The sequence below is a fragment of the Leptopilina heterotoma genome, unplaced genomic scaffold, assembly GCF_015476425.1.
Source record: "Leptopilina heterotoma isolate Lh14 unplaced genomic scaffold, ASM1547642v1 Lhet_247, whole genome shotgun sequence".
Taxonomy (NCBI): domain Eukaryota; kingdom Metazoa; phylum Arthropoda; class Insecta; order Hymenoptera; family Figitidae; genus Leptopilina; species Leptopilina heterotoma.
This window is the reverse complement of record NW_025110963.1, coordinates 665,909-693,577: the sequence shown is the minus strand read 5'-3', so window position 1 is coordinate 693,577 and position 27,669 is coordinate 665,909. Positions and strand designations below refer to the sequence as shown.

General features: G+C 24.3%; 1 protein-coding gene and 1 non-coding gene across 2 annotated transcripts in view; one reads left to right on the top strand and one right to left on the bottom strand.

Moving 5' to 3' along the window:
* The window catches only part of LOC122503184 (V-type proton ATPase 116 kDa subunit a1-like), a 53,262-nt gene extending 28,583 nt beyond the window's left edge, over positions 1-24,679 (bottom strand). Inside the window, exon 1 of the mRNA XM_043613630.1 lies at positions 24,474-24,679. The gene's annotated coding sequence lies outside the window, so the exon portion shown is untranslated. The remainder of the gene's footprint in view (positions 1-24,473) is intronic.
* On the top strand, positions 3,545-3,671 carry LOC122503218. Its single transcript, XR_006301720.1, has one exon. It is a non-coding gene; the product is annotated as a U4atac minor spliceosomal RNA (small nuclear RNA).
* Positions 24,680-27,669: the final 2,990 nt, after the last annotated feature.

Genomic DNA, 27,669 nt, shown 5'->3' with positions numbered 1-27,669 from the left:
TTATAATGTTATAAAATTAATTCAATTTTTGGTAATTTAATATCTTTACGTAGTAAATTGTAATCGAGCAGATAATAATCAAAGGGTATTCCAAGTTGTTAAGCCGTATAACGTAAAAAATTATTTTGCACGCATTCAACTCTTAATTAATTTATATTAATTTATAATAAGCATAAAAAATACATTTTGTCCATAATTGTGTATTTACACTGTAAACCATAAATAACAACAATATTTTAAAAACATATAATCTTTTTCATGTTAATTTTTTGAGATAAGCAAATATTTTTTTAAAATCTAATAAATGATTTGCCTGTATGAAACAATAAACTTTTAAAAATATTTGTGATTTCTTTTTTTTTAAATAAATAATACAATAATTTTATTTTTAAGTAATTTTTTTCTAAATTTTGATAAATTTATTAAGTATATAAATTATTGAATAAATGATTTATCTGTATGAAACAATAAACATTCAAAAATATTTGTGATTTCTTTTTCTTTAAAAATAAATTCAATAATTTTATTTTTGGGTAATTTTTTTCTAAATTTTGATAAATTTATTAAGTGTATTTTAGAGAAAAAATTGTATTTACTATATAGTTTAATATATTTAATATATTTACTAAATATTGGAAAGAAAATAGTTCTAATGTTCATAATGTAAAAATTAAAGAAATGAAAAATATAAATACAAACTTCATCAAAAAATTAAACAACATTTAATCGAAAAGGAAACAAACAAAATTTTTTAAAATTAAAAATATAGTTTTCGATTTAAAATTCAGATTTATTATTTAATATTCTTAAATTTCATAGTGAAGATGAATTGTATATATCTCAAAAAATTAGCTTCAAAGAGTGTAGTATCAATCTGACAATCAACAAGACGTATTAATTTGATTGAAATAGAATTGACATTTAAAAAGATCAGTTTTTAACTAAATATATATAGTAAAATTATATTTATTTTTTACTTTGAGACGAATCGATTGGTCTATACTGACCTACAAGAGAAAAACGGCGATAAAAGCGACACTCTCGCTTCAGTTGATATTTGTAAGTTTACACTACAAAAATTGCGACCGTATAGGAACAATGTAGTGACATTAACACCATACAGACTTCGCTCTCGATAATGAATTTTAAAAAAGTGTCAAAAAGTAGCTTTTAAACTAAAAAAAGTATCTGTCTCAAAAAATTAAACTTGACGACCAAAAAAACTCGTTTTAGACACTTCAAAAAACTAACAAGAATTCCACCCTATATTTTATTTTCCTGAATTTTTCCTAATTTTCATAAAAAATATTTACTTCTTTTTTATCCTGAAAATAAATTCAATTCCTGCCACGAAATTTATTATTCATCAAAGAATTTAAATATTTATAAAAATAATTTAATTTTTGCCAAGAATTTTATAAATTTAAAAAATCATAAAATACCTAATTGATTTCTTTTGACTACTTTTATGCAAAATTGCAAATTCTAATTTAAATAATTAAATTCTTAAGAAATTCTTATATATTCATGAAAAAAATTGAATTCTTACGAAGATTTTTACAAAAAAATTTTAAATTATTAAATTCTGTTTGGAAGTTTTATGAAAATAGTAGATATTGAAAATCATTGAATTGCGAAAAGTTTTTAAAAATAATTAAATTTTACAAACAATTCTATTGAAATTTTTGACAATAATATTGAATGTTTGTGTGGTATTTTATTAAATTCTTTTGAAAATTATTGAATTCCTGAAATGAATTTTATTATAATTTATGAAAATAATTCAATAGTTGCCAAAAATTTTATTAAAATTTTCAAAAATAATTGAATTCCTGAGAAGAATTTTATTATATTTATAAAATAATTGAATTCTTGCTTAGAATTTAATCAAAAAATTTATTTAAAAAATTGAATTTCCATGAAAAATGTTATAATTACTGAAACTAATTGAATTATTGTGAAGAATTGTATAAAAATTTCGTTAAATAATTGATTTTGCCGAAATCTTTTTGAAAATGATATTCTAAATTAATTTAATTAATGTGGCAATTTTATTATTTATGAAAATAATTGAATCACAATTCCAAGAATTTTTGGGAAGAATTTTATTAAAATCTAAAAGAATAATTGAATTATTTCAAGAAAAATGTAATCAAAATTGTATTTAAAATAATTGATTTCTTTCAAAGAATTTTATTAAAATATTTGGAAATAATTGAATTTTTGTGAAAAATTCACAAGAATTTTGAAAAAACATTTTTTAAATAATTAATTTTTTCGAGAAATTGAAATTAAATTTTTAAGAATAATTACATTTTTCTTAACTAACTCCTGTAAAATTGTATTAAAAATAATTGAAATCCTGCGATCAAATTAATTATTCAATTGAATAGTTGTAATAAAGAATTTTATTAAAATTTTCAAAAATAATTTAAATCCTGAGAAGAAATTTTTTTATTTATGAAAATAATTGAATTATTACGAAAAATAATATTAAAATATTTTAAAAGAATTGAATTTTTGTGAAAAAGATTGTGTTATTTTTTAAAATAACTGAATTCTTTATAAGAATTTTATAAACATTGTTTTAAATAATTAATTTTTTCGAAATATAATAAATAAATATTTGAATTCTTGTGGAAAACTTTATTTGTGAAAATAATTGAATTTTTCGATTAATTAATTTAAAATAGTATTAAAAATAATTGAAATTCTTCGATGAGTTTTATTATTTATGAAAATAATTGAATTCTTGCTTAGAATTTTATCAAAATTTTTTTTTAAAAATTGAATTTCTATGAAAAATGTTATTATTAGTGAAAGTAATTGAATTATTGTGAAGAATTAAATAATTTATTTTTTCGAAATTTTTTTGAAAATGCTATTCTAAATTAATTTAATTCCTGTGGAAATTTTATTATTATTTATTTATCTATTATTAAAAAATTAATCATATTTAATATTGTTTACTGTAATAATATTTTTATAAAGATAAAAAATAATCATCAATAAGATAATATTTAAAAAGAATATGAAATTAAAAAAAAATATTTTTTTAAAGCTTATAAAAGCTTTTAAGCTTTATAAAGAAAATTAATCTATAAATAAGAAATAATTTTTGTTATCAAAAATTGTTATTAAATTTTCATTTTATTTATTTAACTTCTTGCCATGAAGATAATTGCAAAATGTAATAACATGTAATAAATCATTAATCATAAATAATGAATTAATTAATACTATATAACTTGAATAATTTAATTAACTTACGAAAGTTCATTAATTATAAATCAAGTTAAGTTGTTATTATTTGTTAATATATTAACAATGAAAATTTTATTATATTCGAAGTATTAAATTTTTATAATTTTGTGTATTATTAGATTATAAATGAGTTAAAAAAGTGCATAATATATATTTATAGAATGATCAAATGTTACCGCCTTGGATACATTAGTGTGTGTAAAAATCAACAGGTGGCTTACGTTCCCACAGTTGATACGTTCTACTGATCCTATATAAGTAAGCGCTCTCGCCCAACCGCTTCATCCTTGTCTTTGGGGAGCATAGTATACAATGATCGTATAGTGAGGATACTGGTGCTGAAACCCATTTTATTTATATCCGCATCCATTTACACTGAATGTGTAATAGATGCAATTTTTGTAAGCCTCTTTACTTCATAAGAGGTTCAATTTCTGATACAAAATTTATTTCACTTACTTTTATCACTCATTTTTAATTTATTTACTATATCTATTCTTACTTTTCTTACTTTTTTTTTTTACTTTTTGCAAGGAAACTCTATTAAACAATGAACTACTCATACTACTGATTAATTAGTATTATATTATAATATATTATATAATTATATTTAATTATAATTATTATATAATTATAATACTTTAATTAATATTAATTAAAAATGAATATTAATTTTATCTACTGTACTATAATAAAGTGCAAAAAGTTTTCTAAAAATAAATTACTGTTTAATATTTTCAATAGGAAATTGTAATTTGGCAAAATTATGAAGGTTTTAAAAAAACTTGATGAATTGACAATATAATTTATATTGCTTAATTATTATAATTATTACGTTTAATGATAAATTATAAATATTAATTTGAAATTAAAAAATTCCACTAGAATTTTCTGTAATTTGATTTGTTTAACGTGGAAAAGGTTTGAAATTTAAAATTACATAGACATAATTCAATAAGAAGCTAAGATTTAATATAATAATTACATAAATGAACTTTAATTATCTTACTTTAATTAGTATTTAAAGTATTTTAAATAATTAAATTAAATTTCATCAAAGATGGAAATTATTACTACCAATTTTTTGTAATTGGTATAATAATTTCTTTAAAATAAATCAAATTTATTATTATCTATATATACATATATATTATGTATACCTAATAATCGTTTATTTCAATAAAATTTCACGAAATATTCAATTGTTTGAAAATTTTTTGATTATTTTTTTCGGAAATTCCATTCTCTTGAAGAAATTTTATTTAAAATTTTCCAGAAACCTAATTTTTTCAGAATTTCTAAATTAAAATATTCAATGCTTCAGAAATTTTGTTAAATTATTTTAAATACTTATTATTGTTATTTATTTTTCTACAAGGACTGAAATTTGAAAAAATTACAATTTTAAATCTTCTCAAATTTAATTATTTCTAAAAATTACAACTGTAATTCTTTCAAAATTCAATTGTTTTTTAGAATTTTTAACTAAAATTTTTCTTTAATGCAATTATTATTTTTAGAAATTTTGAAAAAAATTTTAAATTCGATTATTAAAAAAATATTTTATTTAAAATACGTCTAAAATATATGAAGCAACATTTAAAGCAAAAGTCGAAACCATCACATTTTATTATTATTAATAATAATATTAAGTGGAAAATCACTTTAACAAAGGACATGTTTTCTACTTTTAGCCTTTAAAATAAAGCTTACAATATTAATATTTTCTATAAACAGAATAAAAATATCCTCTTCTTATTTTTGACATTAATTACTTATTCATTTAATAAAATTGTTATTTAAACATTTTTTTAGTTTATTTAATAAAAGTATACATTTTAAGCTTAATTTTTTTTCTCCAAGTACTAAATTTTGTTTAAACATCAATTCGATCTGACTACTTATTAATATTTAATAAAAAAAACCTTTCCGACTGGAAAAATAATTTGTAAAAAGAAAACAAATTTTTAAATGCTGAAAATTCGTATGAATCTCGAAACGAAAGCTCAGAAAAGGAGAAAATGACTTTTAATTGCGTATAGGTAGTGACAACATTGTGAAAAAGGGATATATTTAAAAAATATTTTTAAGTACCTACCTATTTATTTTATTGTTAACTTTAAAAAAAAAATTTATTGCATAAATCAAATTCAGATTAATTAATTTGTTTTTAATTTATTACCAATTTAATTTGGTATTTAATTCAAATATATAATATTATTTTCATATAATTCTGTTGAAAAAAATATAAAAATTTTATAATTTTTTTATTCAATTATCGCACAAATTATTATTAAACACAGATTCACAAGTTTCAAAATAAATATAATTCAATGATTAAACAATTCGGTTTGTAAAATTAGTGAACAAAAAAATGTATTATATTTATAAAATTAATTTTGCAATATTTTAATATAGCAAAAACAGAAAAGACGCAGTTTTCCAAAGTGATAAAATGAAAATTAAATATTTTTTAAGAAAACTACATTTCATAAAATGCTTTCAAAAAGTAATTTTTATACTTGTTAATAATTATAAAAATAATAAGAAACTTTTTTACATTGAATGCTTTAATAAACCGAAAATTTATGAATAGAAAAAATTTGCATTTCAAACAATTTTTTTATTTAAAATAATTTAATAATTTAATTAAATAAATTAAATAATTCGACTTTTAAACTAAAAATTTAAAAGACAAATAAAGTATAATATATAACTATTATATTACCAATTAATTATGAATAATATAATATATGTCTTATTTGGATGTTTTTGAATAAATGTCTGCATTTTTTCGCGGATATGTCTCATTCGACCGTTGGTGTTGCTGTCTTTCAATTTAATCATTTCATTTTGCGATATGCATAATTTACATCTGCGGTCCCGCAAGCGTAGCCGTAGCCATCGTACGACCACAGAGCTCAACATTGTTTTGAGTCCTAGTGGATGTAAAATATCAATAAAAAAGTCTAGCACAGATTAGCGATCTCACGATTGTACCATAACAATCGGGACATATTTTTCTACATTTGTAGTAAATTGAAAGTTAGATCTTTGGGAAATTATTAAAACTACCCGACTTATACTTATAATAATATATTGTTTTTATCATTTTCTACTCTTTTCGTTATTTATCTTTAATTATGTTTCATTATAAACTTAAAAAAGAACAAGTAAATTTGCAAAAAGTAAAATTAAAAAAAATACTGTGCGATATTGGAAGCCTTCAATCGAAATTTAAATAAATTTATTTAACTTCTATTTTTTAAAAATATTTTTTATTTTCTAATAGAAAAAAATGTTAATACTTTATTTCTAGACATGTATATACATATATCTACATGTATTCACCTATAATATTATGACAATATATATAAGTGAAGAATAAAATTTTAACCCCTTCGCTGTTTGTATGAAAAATATTATGTCCTTACTAAAAATTTATCAAAAATGTGATCGTTTATCTTCGTATGACTTACCAACTGGATCAATTTTTTAGAATTTGTCTGTCATAGAATCTACCATTCTTAATCTTATAAATCTGCATTCAGGTTCATAATTTATGCACCCAAAAACGTCTAATTATTCATATAAATCTGTAATTATTAAAAAAAAAATTTCCTCACTTATAAAAGTCGATGTTTTTTGAGGTTAGGAAAGAATCCTGACGTAATAATAGAGCAAAACGAACTTCAGATTGTGTAACAACGGTTGAATTAATAAAAGACCTTTTAAATTAATCAATAATAGCATCCTCTGTATGTTTTAGCAATCTGATCAATGAATTATTATTTTATTATTATTATTTCGCTAGAATTCCCTCTAGAGCTTATAGCGACGAGATAAAAAGAGATGGACACACATTCCATTGCACTGCATGTCATAAATATTTCAACAATATAAGAATAATTATATTACAATGATTAACAAGTTTCGAATTTTCATATGAGATTTTTAATTTAAATTAAATTAAACTAAACTTTTAATTTATTCAAATTTTTTAATAAAAATATTCGTATAAATTACTAATTGGAATAAAAAATAAAAACATTTAAAATCTTCATGATTAATTTTTTTATGAAACAAAATTATTAAAAATTTTATTTGAAGGAGAAATTAATAAATTTCGTTCATTTGAACGTTTAGAAATTAAGGATAATTATTTTATGTTTGGTCTTTTTTTGGTTTAAAATAATTTGAATTATTTAAAGAAAATAATTTTTTATTCAATTCAAGTAGTTGATTGATGACCAACCCACGTTGGTTACTTGTTTGAAATGTAGAAACAGTAACAACCTTGGAAAGCAATTAACGACAGAGTGACCCTAATAACGATTCTGACAGCTGCTAAAATGATTGCTTCTATTATATGTACCAAGACTTTTAAGATTTTCTACAACTGCAAGTTTATATTATCAACGTTCCCTGTCAATGACTTTATATCTTATGTCATTGTTAGTCCACTCTTTCTTTCATTTGATACAGCTTTTCATATCAATGTGACAATGACACAATAATACAGAGTTAAATTCTTTCAATAGTTTATTTATTTTTCTGAAAAATTTCTTGAAAATTATTCTAGAAAAAGAAGTATAAAATATAATTGAAGCGTTTTGTGCAGAAACCGCATAAGTCCATTTTTTTTGAAAATCACTTTTTTATTGAAAATTTATCTTTAAATGAAGCTTTTGAATCTGGTAAAATATTACATAAGTGACTAAACTCTAAACCCTTAAAAAAAATAATTAAAATATCATTTTGTGCAGAAACAGCACAAGTCCATGATAAGTTTTATATTTATTTGTGATATTCTTGACGTATTTTAATAATTTATATTAAACAGTTTATATTATAAATAAAAACACTCATGGGAAGCAAAAAGTGACAGTGCTGACTGAATTATTTTAAAATTAGAAAATATTGAAAATTGGTTAAATTTATTCTTAAAACAATTTTATTATTTATAAAATGTTACTAAAAATTATCCAAATTAAATATTTTAAATAAATGTTATTAAATATTTCATAAAACTTTGATATTTCACTGTATTTAATAAATTTTCTTTGTTTTTCATTTCACTTTGTGCAGAAACAGCATAAGTCCAAATGTTAATTTATTTTTTAATTTTTTATATTAAGTAGATAATTAATTAATCATATTGGATTTTTTAACTTATAGGTTAGTAGAATATAATGCAAAAAGCCGAATTAAAAAAAATCTTAACATTTACGAGAAAAACAGTTTTTATTGATTCCTGAACAATTTCGAATTATGGACTTATGCTGTTTCTGCACAAAACGCTTCAATTGTTCCTGATAAAAAGCTATACAGCTTTTTATCAGGAACAATTATATTTTATACTTCTTTTTCTAGAATAATTTTTGCTGACATATTATATGACTATATTCTTAGGGTAACTGCTCCTGACGTTGGCACTGCGTTCCAGTGGTTGGCTCCCTTCTAAAAACAAGAAATAACTAAAAACTAGTATGTTTTGCAGATGATTATTAAAATTTGGAGCATTTTTTACAAAAATCAAGTATATACTTTAGTATTTTTTGGCATTTAAAGAAAAAAGGGAGGTGCCAACTTTTTAAGACAGTGTCAACAACTAGAACAGTTACCCTATAATATTTCTAAACCTCATATTTATTAAAATTTTTTAAAAATTTTTACAATATGAAAATAATACTCAAACTATTCAAGTCGGATCAGTAATTGTTAAGTGAGATGTACAGTTCATTATTATAATTTTGCATCCAACATGGAGACTAAATTTTTTAAAAGTTAACGGATTTGTCTAAAAATATTTACTCGGAAGTTTTTAAATTTACGATATTCGTAACCACAATTTTGAATTTTGAAAAACGGATAACAAATTCGAATTCAACCACCCCAAAAACCCTCGGGAAATGAATTTAGATTGAATTTCATCAATCTTGAAATTATCAGACATCCGCCATTTTCAATTTCGGAAATCTGACATCATATTCGTAATCAGCAACCCCTTAAAACCCCCCGAGTAACGAGTTTCAAGCGAATCTGATAAATTAAAAAATTTTTGTAGTCGACATTTTGGGTCCGCCATTTTGAATTTTTTAAATCTGACTTCAAATTCAGATTCAGCGATCCAAAAAACTTTAGTATACAAATAAGATTTTAAAAATTCAAAATAGTAGCGGATCCGATGTGGAGGACAAAAATTAAGAATTGTTTGGATTTGTCTGCAAAATTTATCATTCGGGGATTTTTGGAATTGCTAAAAATACGAATTTGGTATCAGATTTTCAAAATTCAAAATGGCGGACAAAATAAAAAACTTTTTTGAATTTGCCTGAAATCCATTAATTGATGGTTTTTGGAGTCGCTGATTGCGAATCTGACATCAGATTTTCCAAATTCAAAATCTGATGTAAGATTTGTAATCAGCAACCCCAATAACCTTCTTATACTAAGTTTCATAAAAAATAATCAACTTTTTAGTTTTAATGTCCGACATATTGGATCCACCATTTTGAATTTTGAAAATCTGATATCAGATTCGTAATAAGCGACTCTGAAAACCTCCGAGTAACAAATGTCAAGCAAATCCAACCAATTTTTATACATGAATATATTTGAAATTTATTTAAAAACAATCAGTAAGACTTCAAAAGTCAAAATAAGAAACTTAAGGCGCTTAATTGACAGTGGTGCAGTCACTCTATGCTTTAAAATCTGCAATAATTAAAGAAATTTTAGGATGTATTAAGTATTAAAATTTAATTTAAATTTTCATTATTACTGTATATATACAAATTAACGTTCACTTAGTTTGACATTATTACTAATATTTTTTTATTTATATGCAGAGACTATGCTTTTTTCGGCGAACTGTAAATGTGACAAATAGATTACCAGCGAAACAATCTGATATTGATCTTCTTGCTTGACAAAATCACCTCCAGGAAATATATCCTTTAACCTTGGTCAATCCGATAAATATGTGTCCTTTCTTAGAATATCGCATCCTATTTTAGACATTATGAAATTTTATTATCATTTACATATTACAAAAATGGCAACGTCAGGTGTCGTCGAAACTATCTTTAAATTTTATAAATATTTACCTAAAAACTAGGTTTTATTTATGCAAACATTTGTTTAATTTATTATTACAACAAAAGAAACAATTCCTATAGCGAATAGGGTAAATTAATTACATTTATACTTCCTCAGAAGGGTAATACAAACAATACGTCAAATTTCAGGCTGATCACATTAGTTAATTGCGGTGGAAAAATTCTCTCACGAATTCTATGTGATCGATAAAGGAGGTTTTTTTCTGGCGATACAAAGAGAAATAACTTTTTTTTCATTTTTTCATATAATATTGCAATGGAAATCGAAAGCAAACTATTCGGCTATTATATGCAACTCTCAAACCGCACCGCAGTAACTATAGACCTCTTGCTGCTTATAATTTAAGGGATTACATCCACTTAGGATTTTGAAAAAATCGATTTTTTTATTGTATATTTTTGTAATATACATGTATTTAAGAATACACTCGGAAAATTTCAGGGCGATCCGTTGAATATTCCCCAAATTACATTCAAGTTTGTAAACATTGTCGGAGCGTCTATATATCCGCAAGATGCCTCGCTTCGGAGGAACTTTCGCAAATTCTTTATAGAAGTTTTAAAAAAAATTATTTTTATAAATAAAATATGTCGAAATGAAGTTCAAAGTACCCTTTATATATGCATTCATTTTTTAATTGAAATACTCAATAGTTCCTTCAGAAAAATTACTAAAATATCGATATTTTTCGGCTGTCTAACTGGATGTAATTCTAAATTTTTTTAACACAGTTTGAATGAAAATCGTACGAATTATTCTCACCTGGGCTTGGTCGCGCATTCGGAAAAATACACACGAACTCGTAAGGGTTAAGGATATTATAAAATGAAATGCAGCGTCCGATCGATGTATGAATCATCACGAGGTTTCCTGTGTACCGGAAATCCGGCCTACATATAATCGACCATGAAATGATTGCAAGCATGAAATTGTTTTATATTTATTTACAAATTTTACAGTTTTCAAAGAAATACAAGGACAGTAAATTATCACACTTGTGTATTTTTACGTAATTTACAAGTTGTCACTATCAAAGTATTATGTCACTACATAGTAATTATTAAGCATACTCGACCCAAGCAGCACGTAATATTACCTGAATACTATGATATTTGTTTGGAATATTACATAGTGGTGCTTCAGTAAAATATATATGTTGGCCCTTTTAAAAAAGACCATGGTGATATTGAAAGAATATTCAACGGTATAGTATTTAGGAAAAATTCCAGAATAATATGAAAACAACACAAAATGGTACTAATAATCATAATTAATATTCTCTTAAGACTTTCTGGTCAACGATTTCAAAAAAATCTACTTTTCTTTTCTTGATATTAAATGTTCCTTAGTAGGGTAAAGGGCCCTAAGCTGGCCACCCTAGGGAAATTCTTGCGCATTATTTGACAGCACTGAATGCTTTAGGTTATTTTCATTGTTTATGAAGACGAAGATTTTAGTTATGTTTAGACGTGTATAACTAAACGCGTTTGTTTCTAACATAGACATCGTTAAATTTTGGTAAAATAAATTTTGAAAGCATTGTTTTTAAAGTAGTACTGTGATTACAGTTAATAGTTTAAAAATTCTAAACTTTGTGGTAATTTTGTTTACATAGAATACAATAATATTATAAATGAATATCAATAAAATTGTGTGTTATACAATTTTTTGATAACTTTTAAAAAATGTCGTTCTGGCCCTAAGGTGGCCACTTGGGGGCCACTTTTTTTTAAAGCAAAATTTCAGCTGTTTTTTCAAAGTCGTCTAAGTTTTATTTTCCTTACACGGAGAGAAAAATCTAGTTTTAATAGTATGACACTACCTATACTACTTTCGCATGGACTATAGTCACGCTTCAAACGCATGAATTCATACCCAAAAACCATGGGTCCACGCATCACCATGGTTTTTCGGTATGTTTTCATGCGTTTGAAGCGTGACTATAGTCCATGCGAAATTAGTATAGGTAGTGTCATACTATTAAAGCTAGATTTTTCTCTCCGTGTAGTAAAATAAAAAAATTTTTTTGCTAAAAAGTTAAGGAGATACAGTTTCAGGGCATATCTGCCGTCCTTTTTAAAAAAGACACTATCTACATTTTAGCTCAATCGGAGATATTGAAGGAAACGCGTTTGCATCTGGATCTCTTAATAAAATTAAAAATGTTGTAAACAAACTTATGTTCTTGACTAATTCGGACACGCTCTTTTCATTGGTGCAAAAAAAATTATTAATTTTAATTATTTATTAATAAAACTGTAGATAGTGCACATTTTTTATCCAAAAATTGTGGAGAATACATGAAAAGTGCACTATGTGGTAGATAGTACGTTTAAAATTGCTTTGTCGGCCCACTTTCCTGTTTAAAGCGTCACCATCTACATTATTTTCTAACACAATCCTTTATTTATGTTATATTTTTATTATTATTTTATATTTTATTTTATTTACAATTATATTATATTTTTTAATTTTGAAAATACCGAACGAAAAATGACGAGCAATAGAGGGGCTGATAGTAAAAATGGTTTATAATAATAATAATGGAAGCAAAAGTAGAACAAGTGACTTGAGAGCAAAAACGGGTGAAAATGATTATGTAATTTCTTGATAAATTAATTATATTAATGCTTAAAAAATATTGTCAATAATAAAAAAACTTATTTTATTTGAATTAATATTTTGTAATTATTATAATTAATTTATCAAGAAATTACACAATCATTTTAATCTGTTTTTGCTTCTAAGTCACTTATTCTACTTTTGCTCCCGTTATTATTTTAAACCATTTTTACTATCAGCCCCTCAATACATAAATTTTATTTACCATTATAAGTTATAACTTTATTTTATTTGATTATTATGTTCTGCATGAAATTTTTATTAAATTAAATGTTAACTTTACAAAAAGAATAATTAAAATTGCTTTTAATTTGCATTAAATATATGTGTTAATACAAAATAAAATCTTTATTTGCAAATTATTGTATTATTTTTATTTTATTTGCATAATTAAACTTGTAGATAGTGCTCTCTCTCGCGGAAAGTTAACCAAAGTTTGAGAAAAATATGTACGAAAAACGTCACTATGTACATAGTTCTCTACTTTTGTGACTTTTGAGACCAGTTTACTGACTAACCTATGTACATAGTGCTCGTGAATCAGGATTTCAGGGGTCAAGTGGGTTGAAAATCCTGAAGATTTTGTAGATAGGTCGTCTACTTCTGCAGATAGTGACACTTTAAAAAATATTTCTCGAAAATCTCTGTAGATAGTTTAATTGACCGCTAATTATCTTCTAATCTAATTAAAATTTTCAATTACGAATACGACTATTAGATTCGTCTTTTCATTACGAATCCAACGGTATAAAAAACTCATTTTTCATAAAATATGTAGATAGTGCCTTTTTTAAACTGGACGGCAGATATATTATTAATTATGTTATGTATATAATACCGTTTAGGAATTACAGTCGTTCAAAAGATGGGTGCGCTGTTTAAAAAAATTATTAAAATGGATAGGATTTGATAGAATTTTCTTCCTTCACTCCTTGAAAATCGAATCCAATTTAATCAAATATTGAAAATCCAATCCACTTCTATCCAAAGTAGAAAATTAAATCCATTCCTATCATAAGTTTTGATGTATTATCTATCAAAGTTAATAATATACTAAAATTCAATATTTTACTATCAAGAGTTTGGATACGAATTCTATCAAATTCTATGAGTCGAAAAATCTTATAATTTTCTATCCATGAGTTTTGATTGAATACCTATCAAATTCTTTCCAAATGAAAATCTAATATTTCTCTATCCGCAAGATTTGGATACAAATTCTATCAAATTCTATGAGTCGAAAATTCTTATAGTTTTCTATCCATGAGTTTTGGTTGAATATCTATCAAATTCTTTCCACATGAAAATCCATTATTTCTCTATCAAAAGGTTTGGATACAAATTCTATCAAATTCTATGAGTCGAAAAATCTTATAATTTCTATCCATGAGTTTTGATTGAATACCTATCAAATTCTTTTAACATGAAAATACTATATTTCTCTATCAAAGATTTGGATACAAATTCTATCAAATCCTATGACCCTAGATATCTTATAGTTTTCTATCCATGAGTTTTGATTGAATACCTATCAAATTCTTTCAACATGAAAATCCAACATTTCTCTATCAATGATTTGGATACATTTCCTATCAAATCCTATATTATCTGAAACGTCTTATAACTTTCTATCTATGAGTTTTGATGAAATACCTATTAATTATTACTATCCAACTCCTTCCATTTGACATATTATGTCAAATTAAAAATGAACAAGCTTGAGTTTGGAATTTCCAACTCCAAATTTATATAGCACAGTGAAGGATTAATGTCATCTTGGTTTAATTTTGAATCGGGGATGCATTCTATTTGGAATTTCAAGTTTAAATTTAAAGAGTTTGATTAATCGCGAATTAAAATTCATAAAATTGTTATTTTTGCAAAGAATTATTATTGCAAATTTACATTTTTACCAATATATATTTTAGTTAACTGTTATTTTGCAAATTTGTTATTTTTGCAAACTTACATTCTTCGCAATTGACAGTTTTACAAATTGTTAGATACTTTTGCTCATTGTTATTTTTTGCAAAACTGCTCTGTTATGAATAATTATTTCTGCTAATTGTTGTTTTGCAAATTTTATTTTTGCGAATTTGCATTTCTGGAATTGATATTTTTATGAATTTGTAACTGTTGCTATTTGTAATTTTGTCAATAGTATAGGGTCAGACCAGCTCAACTGTGTTAAAAAAATTTCGTTGATTTTCTAAAATGTTAAAACTTTTATGAAAATCTGTAGTTCACAACAAAACAATAAAACAATTTTAACCGTTTTTTGTTAAAAAAAATTTTTTGTTATTAAAAATATGGAATTTTTAAATTTACAATCAAGCAAATATTTTCTTTTAATAGAGTGAACAATTTTGTGTAAATAGTGTAAGTTTCATTAATTTATTGTAAACGGCTTTTGAGTTATTAATTTTTTTTAAATTTTGTAATATTTTGTTAATGCAAAAAAAAATAACAAAAATTTAAAATTTTAAAAAAACGGTTAAAAGTGTTGTATTGTTTTGTTGTGAACTACAGATTTTCATAAAAGTTTTAACATTTTAGAAAATCAACGAAATTCTTTTAACACAGTTAAGCTGGTCTGACTTAGTCATTTTGCGAATTTTAATTTTTACGAATTTTCTGTTTTTTATTTCGCTCAATGTTATTTTTTGCAAATATTTGCAAAAAATTACAAAGCGGTCAAATGACATTTGAACAAAAATTTATTAAATATTTAATTAATATTTTTAACATAATAGCATATATTGCAAATCTCTATAAATATTTTTATTAATTTCTGCTTGTATTTTCATAGGTACTTACAAAAATTATAATATTTTACATAAACTTACGTTTTTCAAAGTTGCAGTTTATATAGACAGGTCGAAAAATATTTCTCACGTCGATTCGATAGCCGCGGTCGTTAAGCGTTTAGATAGATAGGTCATAGGTGCGGGTTCGATTCCCATAGGGTACCAAGTTTTAATTTAATTCTTCCAGTTTAATTAAAATGTTTGTATGTTTGGAGTGTGCTAAGAATATAATGTTATTAATGGTCATAAGAATCTTTTATTATTTTTTCCACAAATATTTTTTTTCAAAACGTATGTTTTCAATTGTAACCACCTTGGATACAATAGGAAAGAACTTTTTGTCATTTTTCGATATAGGATTTGATAGAATTTAAATCAAAAAATCTTATTGGATTGGAAACAATTTTTAATAATCAATTTTGATAGAATTTGATAGGACTTTCTTTGAAATCAGTGGGACAACATAAGACAATTTTCGGATAGACAAAGTATTGATTTGGATAGACTTTCTATTAAAAGTATGTGATAGAAACTGATTGTAATTGTTGGAAATTTTGAATTCAGAAACACGATTGAAATGGAAAGAAATTTTTTTCTCTCCATTTCTATCAAATTTTTTAAACAGGGTGGCCACCTTAGGGCCCCTTACCCTATCATAAAATTACTGTCTACAAAATATATTTTAAGAACCGTTTCTTAAAATACATTAGGAAAACTTTAAACGTGTTTTTCTCGAAAACACTCTGTTATTTTCTACGGGGTAAATTGACCCAAAAACAGCATTTTTTCAATTTTTTGAGGAAAAAATATGTTGCTTAGAAACTGTCTCCCCGAATAAAAGGTAACTTTTAAAAGATACCACCTACAGTTGCGAAAATAAACTAAAAATTCTCAAAGAAAAGTTTTTAATTCTCTTGTAATATGTAACAATATCGAAAAGGAATTTTTGCAATAACTATAATACATTATTTATGATAATGGTTTAAAAAAGTGTGTTTTTTTTACCAATTTTACACCAGAAATTTTCCCTCAATATTCTCAAAACATTCCTCTTTTTATAGCTGAAAAGGTAACTCTACACGGAGAGAAAAATCTAGCTTTAATACACGGAGAGAAATATCTGGGCTTTTTAGCATGAAGTTCTTCATACTACGATTGCAAGAAACCTATGCGATTTCGGTAAAAGTTTTCTGCAATGTGATTGGTCGGCCCAGGCTCTGGGCGTGGCCTAATAGCCAGTTGCAAGGGTCTAATACCGAAAAAGCATAGGATTCTTGCAATCGCAGTATACTTTCTTGCAGTCATAGTATACTAACATTTCATACTTTTAAAATACAAAGCATTCATGCTATAAACGATTGATTTTTCTCTCCGTGTAGTATGACACTACCTATACTAATTTCGCATGGACTATAGTCACACTTCAAACGCATGAAAACACACCGAAAAACCATGGTGATGCGTGGACCCATGGTTTTTGGGTATGAATTCATGCGTTTGAAGCGTGACTATAGTCATGCGAAATTAGTATAGGTAGTGTCATACTATTAAAGCTAGATTTTTCTCTCCGTGTAGGGAATAAGTTTATAATAGAAGGGGCATCCTCCGTAAAATTATTAATCAAAATTTTTTGTTGATTAGGAAAATTTTTTTCGAATTCTGAATGAAAAATAAGTAAATACCTGTTTTTTTATTTGATCAACATTACAGAAGTTTTAAATTTAGCGTCTTGAGAATCAGCTGACTTTTGAAATACTTTTTTCTCTGTTACACCAAAAGATAAAAAATAATATAATTATAAAGGAAAAAAATAGTTATTTTTTCTTGAATATTTCAAATATGTAATAAAAAAATGAAGGTAATCGATTTTCTTTATAGTTTCTTTATTGTTGTAATTTACAACAATAAATAATTTAGCAACAAAAGAGTAAATAATATGAATAAATATTGTTTCCTTTCAAATAAATATTCCTCTTTTCCATTCAATTGTATTAAAGATAATGACTAACAAACAATTAACTATAATCGACAAATTCTTTCATTTATTCTTTTTGTCCACATGTAAAATTATACTTTTGTGTATTCTTTTCTTTTTTGTTTTCGTAGATAATTTTTTTTATTTTTTTTTATTATACCTATTTTTGTAACTTATTTTTAACTATAGTAATTTACTATAATTCAATTTATTATAATAAAAAAATTATTATTATTACTTTATTTTACTTTCGGGTTGGAGTGAAAAATTATAAACAGTGAAAATAAGAATTCAGAAAATTAATAAAAACTTGGAATATTATTAAGAATAAGTTGTCATTGAAAAAGTGAAATTATTCAAAGATTTTTTCTTTGTTTTTGAAAAAATCAGCATTTTTTTAACAAACATTGCAATTGACAAATGGAAATCATAAAAACTTATTTGTTTGACAGATCAAAATTATATGCGATTTTTTTCTTTTCTACTAAAAAAAATTATAAAGTTGTTAAAAATGTATGATTAGGTCACTGATTACGAATCCGAAGTCAGATTTTGAAAATTCAAAGAGGTGGATTCAATAGGTGCGAATTCAATGCGAATTTTTAAAAAACTCGTCCACCATAATGAATCCACCTCTTTGAATTTTTAAAACTTGACATCGGATTCGTAATCAGCGACCCCGAAAACCCATGATTAACAAATTTGATTAAAGCTTTTCCGACATTTTGGATCCGCCATTTTGAAATTTAAAAAACTGACATTGGATTTGTAAACAGCGACTCTATGGATCGAAAGGTAATTTAATTACCTTTCCAACGGCACCTTATTCATTACATTTTGTCAAGCTAATTTTCCTACAGGTAAGTTTAAGTGACGTCGCACCTCGAAAATGCAAAATTTGCAGCTACAGCCAAACTACAAGAGGTAAAAAATTAAAACTATGATTTTCTTATTCAAAAAATACCTACTAATTGAAAAAAAATGTTTTGTTCGAATGGCAAAAAAAAAGTTTTTAATTTGTAAATCTGTGTTACGATTTTTAACGAAATTATTTTAAAATTTATTTGAAAAATTTCGATACTTTGTATTTTTTCATGACAATTTTTTAAAAATATTTGCATAATTCCTATTTTATAATGACAATTTCTGTACAAAATGTACTATATTACACAATTTAACATTATTTTACCAATAATAATTTAGTTTAATAAGATTTTAATAAGTATCAAAGTACAGTTAACATTGAAGTTAAAATTTTGTTTAGATTTTTAATTTGGTTAAATAATAATTTGTTATGCATAAAATCAGAAAATTATGTTCAATTTTTAATAATAAATTGAACGCAAATTCCTTCGCAATAATTCAATTATTTTTATAAATAATAAAATATTTTTTAAGGAATTCAATTATTTTCAAAAAAAATAATTAAAAATTGTAGAAAATAATAATTGATTTGAAATGATGAAAATAATTTTGAAAAAGTTATTGTAATAATATTCTTATAATATAAAACAATGAATTTATCATTCTGTAATCTTTAATTATTATAAATTATTGAATTTAAAAAGATTTAAATTTAAAATTTTTTAAATTCTTAATTCCTATGGAAAAATAATATTGATTAAATATTTATTTAAAAAAAAAGTTATTGATGTTTTCGAATAATTTTACAATTAAAAAAATTCGTATATAAATGAAACAGAACATTTTTTTAAGTAAAATTTTTTCATTATTTTCTAAAAATTTAAAAAGTTTCAATTTCATTTTCAATTAAAATTTGTACACTCTAAATCTGAATCAGTGAAAATTTCACTGATTTCAATTCAGTGGCCCAGTTTTCTTTGATGAATCAGTGGAATTTCACTGACAATCAGTGGTTTTTACTGATTCTCAGTGAAATCCCACTGATGAATTAAAGAAAACTGGGCCACTGAATTGAAATCAGTGAAATTTTCACTGATTCAGATTTAGAGTGTAATTGACAAATAGAATAGAATATGTAATGTTTCTTTTCCAAAAGAAAAGAATGAGTTTCTAAACAATATTGTTATTGAGAAATATAAATTAATTATAATTTTTGAACAATTAACAATTTTCTCATATTTTTTAGAAATAAAAAGGAGAAAAATTTGCATAATTTAGATCAGTCAAACGAAATTTGTTATAGAAAAAAGCAACAAAATGATTTGTTAATCATAATTTTTTTATAATTATTTTCTGATTTCAAATATTGTTTTTATTGTTTTTTTACTTGTTTCTATTTTTTTTATTTTTTTATCTGTCAAACAATATTTTTTAAAGAAAAAAAAACAAAAGCCTACACAAAAACTAACTTTAAAGTGTGGATAGACAGAATGAAAGAATGAAATACGAAGATTATTAGGGGAGAGTGGTCCTAAGTTGGCCACCCTGCATTTCTCAGAGATGGTATACTGGACGAATCTATAATTTTGTGGTATGATATATTGATAAACCATGATATAATTTATGGACCTAATTATAATCTAAGATTCTTCTACGCATTGTGAGAACAATAATATTGTTTACGACCAAAAAAATTTAATTTTTCTTGTTTTTTCGAGAGCAGCTATACAAGAGATAAATAATTAAAAATTTCTAAATAAGTGTGTGCGCTAGTTCCTTTATTTAATGTTGTAATAAGAGGTTCTGTTGATTTTTTAATTAAATTTTTTTTTATTAGCGTAATAATTTGAAACTTGTAAAAATCTACAGTAGTCCTAAGTTGGCCACCTATTGTTTTTGTTTGTTTTTATTTATGTTTTATTTCTTTTTTGTGTTTTTATCACGAGAAGGACCGTAAAAGTGTAACGTAGGAATTAAACAAAGACAAAAAACAAAAAAAATGGTTTAAAAAACATTAGAAAAAACATAGTACAAAAACGCCTGTCTCTACAGCCATCCACCACTGTAAATAAATGAAATAAAATAATGCTTCATTTTCTAAACAAAAATAGTTAAATAATGCGTTTTTATTCTCCTAAATGTATCAAATTTGTAAAAATTTCTGCGTAATTGAAAAGAATATGCATTTCTTTCTTATACACAAGCGAAAAAAAGTGGTGGCCAACTTAGGACCGCTATTTCTGAAATGTCCAAAATGCAGCTTATCACTTTTTATTGTATTTAGACTACAAAAGCTATTCTATAACGTTCTAAATACCACAAAATTATAGCAAAACGATCTCTGAACACTAATATATACTTGCCGAAGTGATTAAATTTCATTTTGTTACTATTTTCGACCAATTTGCTTAGGCGGCCAACTTAGGACCACTCTCCCCTATAGTTAATTTACAATTATATGTTTTAAACAAAAAACTGCATTTGCATAAAAAATGACAATTATTTCTCACAGTTTTCAGTTTAATCGATGGGTTTTTAAAATGTTTAATATTTTATAATTTATTTAATTAATTATACTTTAACAATTAGAATTTAAAAATAAGAAACGAATATACAATAAATTTTAATAATTCTTATTTGTCGTCAAATAAAATAGTTTGGTAACAATATTTAAACACTTGTTTAAATTACTTCTAACTTTTTCTTGGAAAATAATGGATTTAGAAAATAGCATCATTATCTATTAATACATGTCATGTAAATTAATTGTTAATTATTTACGTTTTTGATAAAAGAAATTAAATTTTACTAAGCTGTAGTGTATGAAGGTAATTTTGCAATGAAATTATGTTGTGAGTTTAGGCTATATCCTAAACTTTAATTATTATGAAAATAGTTAAATGTTTGCGTACTATTTTTGTGAATTTGAAATTAATTATTGAAAATAACCTAAACCTAAACTGGTTAGTGTCCAAGTCTATAGTGCTGAAGCTTCCGAGTCCGATTTCCAGGAGGGCAAAATATTTTAATTTCAGATTAATAAATAAATTAACTTCGATATTTGAATGACAAAAATAAAGAAATAGAAATACGTTCCTGTTGATTAATTAAATTACTTTTTATACAGTTGTAAATCCTTAAATTGACACTAAGGAAGCATACTAAATTAGGACCAGGCTAAAATTGCATCACAAAACTCTTTTGGACCTAACTAAGATGACAATCTAGAGCCAAGTTATAGATCTGTTCCAAATTGCCCTTAGGAAAAATTTAAAGTATAGACGCTGTAAAGACGAGTCGAATGACCTATTTATGAACTTTATACGGCCTATTATTAAGGAGTTATTGACATTTAAGGAATGAAACATTTTGATAAATTTGATTTTTTGCTATTAAATTGTAATAATGTATGAAAATAATATAATTTATAATATTTATAAAATGAAAATGTTAATGAGGAAGTAAAGTGTTTATGAATGAACTCGAAAATTTCTGCTTTAACTTTCTATAGTGGTTTTTATAATTATAATATAATATATGTACAGTGCCGCTCAATAAATTTTGCCCACAGAGATTAAACACTTTACAAACAGTTTTGTATTTTGTTTATTATTAAAGTTACAAAGCTCGAAAAGTTCTCATTTGAAAGCTCAATTCCTGAGCTTTAACACTATCTGTATATAAAATAGAAATTGAAAAAAGAATTTTGTTAATGTTTAAATAATGTTATTGCATAACAAAATTGTTCAATTTTTTTTGCTTTTTTTAAAGTGATACAGTTTTTTTTAGAAAATCATCAAATTTTACTCTATAGGAGACAGAATAAGAGACCTATATCTTTGATGCTTTATTTTGAGAAAATGAAAAATGGAATAGTATTTCTTTTTGGAGGGTTTATTAAATACATATTGAAAAGTGGAAATTTTTTTTTAATTATATAACAAAATTGCGGCGGTAAATTTCATATTCAAAATAGGCTACTTTTTTTCCGAAATAGTTTTTTGAAATTTTAAGACCTAGAACAAAAATAAAAAAATTCTTTTTAAAGATGATAAAACTAGCTTTCAAATGGTATAAGTGTGATTAAATTGCGATGGATTTCTAAAACTTAAAAAAAAGCAAAAAAAAATTTAAAAATTTTTTATTGCAATAACATTACTTAAACATTAACAAAATTCTTTTTTCAATTTCTGTTTTAATATACCCAGTATTAATGTTTAGAAAATGAGACTTTTTTGAGTTTTGTAACTTTAATAATAAACAAAATACAGAACTTTTTGTAAAGTTGTTAATCGCTGTAAGTGGGCAAAAGTTATTGGGCGGCACTGTAATTATTTAAAATTTTTCGATTTTGTTGATAATTTCATTTTATCAGATGAAAGCACAATATGTAATTCGAAACTATATTATGCATGATGAATATGAATTATATTAATTAATTAATAGCAATTAATTACTACTTATAATAATTAATAAAAAAATAATTTAAATTATATTGATTTAAATATACCAATATAAAAAATACATATACATAAATAATATATACAAATAAAATTAATAACTAAATAAATAATAAGAAATTTTTCTATAATGAATAAAATTTACTTCAATTACGTTGATTATAATTTCAAGTTAGAAAAGTGTTTGAAGTTAAGGAAATAACAGTTTAAAGTATCATAACCAAAGATGAAATAATCAAAAGTCTCGTGACACGTATAACTCTATAAATATAATAGAATAATCACGGATGAAAGTCACGAGAGAGAAGATGAGACAAATGACTAATTGAATGTCATGAAAATTTTTCATGACTTTCGAAGAGACGTATGTACATGTCAATTAGATAATTGTATATAAAAATTTATTTTCTATCTATTTCATTTACAATCTTTCGCTCGAAATGAATCGATAACATTACTGTCTTATTTATACCGCCACGTTTGTAAATGTCGAGCTCACAGAGCTAAAAGCATCGCTTAGAAAAGCTCAAAGCTGCTGAGCCCATTTTCAAAAATACTTCGAACTATGTATTAAAAATTGATCTTCTATTCTTAATTTTTCTATTTTTAATATTTTATGTTTATTTGCATTCAGAAAAAAACAAAAGTAGGTTGATAAAATACGTGTGAAAAAAAAATTAGGAGAATAAAAAGCATATTAAAAAAAATAATGTGTGTTAATTAAATCGATGAGAAAATAATAGGCTAAACGAGAAGAATTTTTGACTGTACTATAAATTTTCGACATTGTTAAAAATAAATGTCATAAAGAAATTTGTTAGTTGTATATTTTATAGAAATAATTTTATTTTGTAAAATTAGGAAACAATATGTATTTTATAGCCTATTTTATAAATTTATAGTTTCAGACTACTTGTGCTATATTCAAGAAGCAAAACAATTAGATCAAAATCTCTTTTAAGGTTAATAATAGCTAATGAGATTTATAAAACTTAAATATTTTATCATTGAAAAATCATTCAGCATAAAGCATTATAACTATTTTCTTTTCTACATTGTAAATTTATGTTGCCCTACTGTCTAAAATTAGCAATGGTACATAATAACTTAGTTTTAACTATTTTTGACTAAAAAATGCCCTAATGGAATTAATAAAATAGAAAAACAAAATATTAAAATAAACATTATCAAAAATATTACCATAACCAAAAACTAGATTTTAATATTTTACATGTTACATTTATTTAATTTATAATAAGAATTTAAAACAAAAATGAAAAAAAACTTTAAATGATCAATTTTTAATATTTGAATTACAAATTCTTTATTCTATAATAGTAGATGTGAATATTTACTGACCCTTTGATCTAGAATTACTTTCCCACGATGAGAATGATCGATAAAACATTTAATAATCGATAATTACACTTCTTTTAATGTTGATTTTCACTTTATATATTGACACTATTTTTCGCACAACGTGTTAACACGTATTAAACAATAACAAAAAACTCTGATTAAATAGATCACAACAGTTCGACACGACGAACAGCAAATAACTGGCAGTTGGCCTGAACTGAACCCCACCATATGTTTTGTCACTACATATATACGTTAACATATAAACCAATGTAAACAGGACAACAGCTGATCACACTCGAGAATGATATAAGTATGATTCATTTTCTCTTTATTTTATTGTAGTTTGCGTATATTAATGATATTTAATCTTAAATAAAAAACAAAATAATTTACTCACATATATATGTTTTATAGATTATAATAATTCTATTTCTTAAACTATCTATATTTATCAATTTTGTAAGTAATTCATGACATTTTTTTGTGAAATGTTTTTCCTGATGATATATCTATTAAAATTAAGAGCTTACAGAAATAGTGCATGGAAGAGGGAGAGGTTAAATTAATATTAAAATATTGAAGGGAACGACCATTCTGAGTTAAAAAGGTAGTTTTAGAATAATTAAGTCTGACAGGCCAAGAAGAAAAATACTTAATTTCTTATGAAATGCAAGATGAATAAAATAAAGATTGCCTAAAAATTTAGCACCATGGCTCGCAAATGACTTGCAGCTCAAAAATTTAACATAGTCGTTATGCAACAAAATTGGCATTTAAAATAATTGTCATGAAACAGAAATCATATTTAACATAATTTGTCATTTAACAAAATTGTTTTGCAACAAAATTGACATTTAACATAATAGTCCTATATCATAATTAACACGTAACAGAATTGACATTTAACATAATTTGTTTAGCGTAAATTTTAAAATTGACTAATGAAAAAAATCAGAATAAAAAATAATTGGTCAATTTAGAAATTCGCACTAAAATAATTATGTTAAATGTCAATTTTGTTGCAGGTCAATTGTGTAACATGTAAATTCTGTTGCATAATAATATTGTGTTAAATGTCAATTTTGTTACTTGTCAATTGTGTTAAATGTCAATTCTGCTGAGTGTCAATCCTGTTTCTTGACAATTCTGTTAAATGTCAACTGTTGCATATGTCAATTCCTGTTCAATGTCAATTCATTTTTATTGCAATTCTGCACGGAGAGAGAATATATATTACATTTTGTAAAAATATTTTCAAATTGGGGAAAAAGTGCAACAAAGCGAAATTTTGATATAGAAAATACTAAAATTTAAAAAAAGTTTTGTGAAATTTATTAAAATTATATTAGAATTTAATTAATATTCTTGTTATTCGATATAATTATATACTAAATTTCACATAAGTTTTTTTTAAGTTTAGTATTTTTTATATCAAAATTTCGCTTTGTCGCACTTTTTCCCCAATTTGAAAATATTTTTACAAAATTTAATATATATTCTCTCTCCATGTGTTGCATGTCAATTGTGTTACATGTTAATTCTATTGCATGTCAATTATGTTAAGTGTCAATTTTGTTAAATGATTTTTTGGTTATTTGGCAGTTGGAGAATATTCATGCGTCCCTACACGGAAAGAAAGAAATAGTTGACACACATCCGCAGATATGTCAAATATACTTTTCTACGTTTGAGATGTTGGTAAAGTGAAAATTTACCCATATGAAAATTTAGTCAAATACGTCAAATAAGAACGTTTGATAGTCTCTGAAATTTGTAGGTTATGTGCGACATACAGTTATTCCACCCCGGTATAGGACTGCAGCCGAAAAGCAGTCAGCTTAGTGGTTAATGTTTCTATGTGCGAAAAGTGTTCGCTAGACGGGCACTGTGCGCAGCACGCATTACTATTCAATTACAGCCGTTGACAATTAAGTGATTGTTTTCAAAATAAATATAATAAATTGGTTAGTATACTATTTCCTTATGAATATTTATTATATTATATTATTATATGTGAAGTGTAATAATGCTAAAGTATAATGGACGTGAGTGCATTGCACCAAACTGCAAATCAGGCTATATGTCTCAGTCGACCAAAAGTGAGGAGAAAATACACTTTTTTTCAGTCCCTGGAAATAAAGATAGTTTAGAATTATGGCAAAAAGCAATTTTAAGGAAAAATTTTGTTATTAGAACGGGACAAGTGATCTGGGGAAAACATTTTAATAAAGAGAACATTTTATGGAAACGTGAGGTAAAGGATCAAAATGGACATGTTATGGGATCAGTGAGTACTTTGTTTATTGTAAATATTTTGAAATGTTTATATTTTTAACATTTAAATTCTGTTTGGAAATTTTATGAAAATAGTAAAGTAAAACAGTAAAAAATCATTGAATAGCGAAAATTATTTTAATTTTACAAAGAATTCTATTAAAATTTTTGAGAATAATTGAATGTCTGTATAGCATTTTATTAAATTTTGTTGAAAATAATTGAATTCTTGCAAATGATTTTTATACAATTATTTAAAATAATTGAATTTCCTAGTAAAAATTTACTATTTTTCAAAATAATTGAATTCTTGTGATGAATATTGTTATTTATGAAAATAATTAAATTTTGCAAAGAATTTTATTATAAAAATGCCTCAAAATAATTGAACTTTAGGGAATAATTTATTTTTATTTATCGACATAATTAAATTCTCTCGAAAAATTTTTTATGTAAATAATTGAGTAGCTGGATCGAAGAACCGGCTCTTCGCTCGGACCACAATTTTTTTTCAAAAAACTGAATTTCAATAAAAAATGTAGTTTGTGAGTTACTTAGTTTCCCAGTAAAAATGAAAGTATTGAGTGGAGCGTTTAGGAATTGAGTGAAGCTCTGAGCCAATACGGATTCGAGTAAAAACCGTATTGGGACGTTTGACTCAATCTTTTTTTCATCCGCCGAATACGGTCTTATTTTAGCATTAAAATTAAAATCACATGAGCAGAGTACACATTATAAATTGAAAGCACAATTGTCCTGGAATATAAAAATGCCGATTTTGATAAGAAACAGTGAATATTTGTTAAAAATTGGTAAAAGCAAAGTTTGACAAGCGCGACTGAATTTACCATGTGAATAAATGAAGTGGTATCCAGTAAAAAAAAATTGATACCCGGACCCCGGAGTTCGTATACGAGCT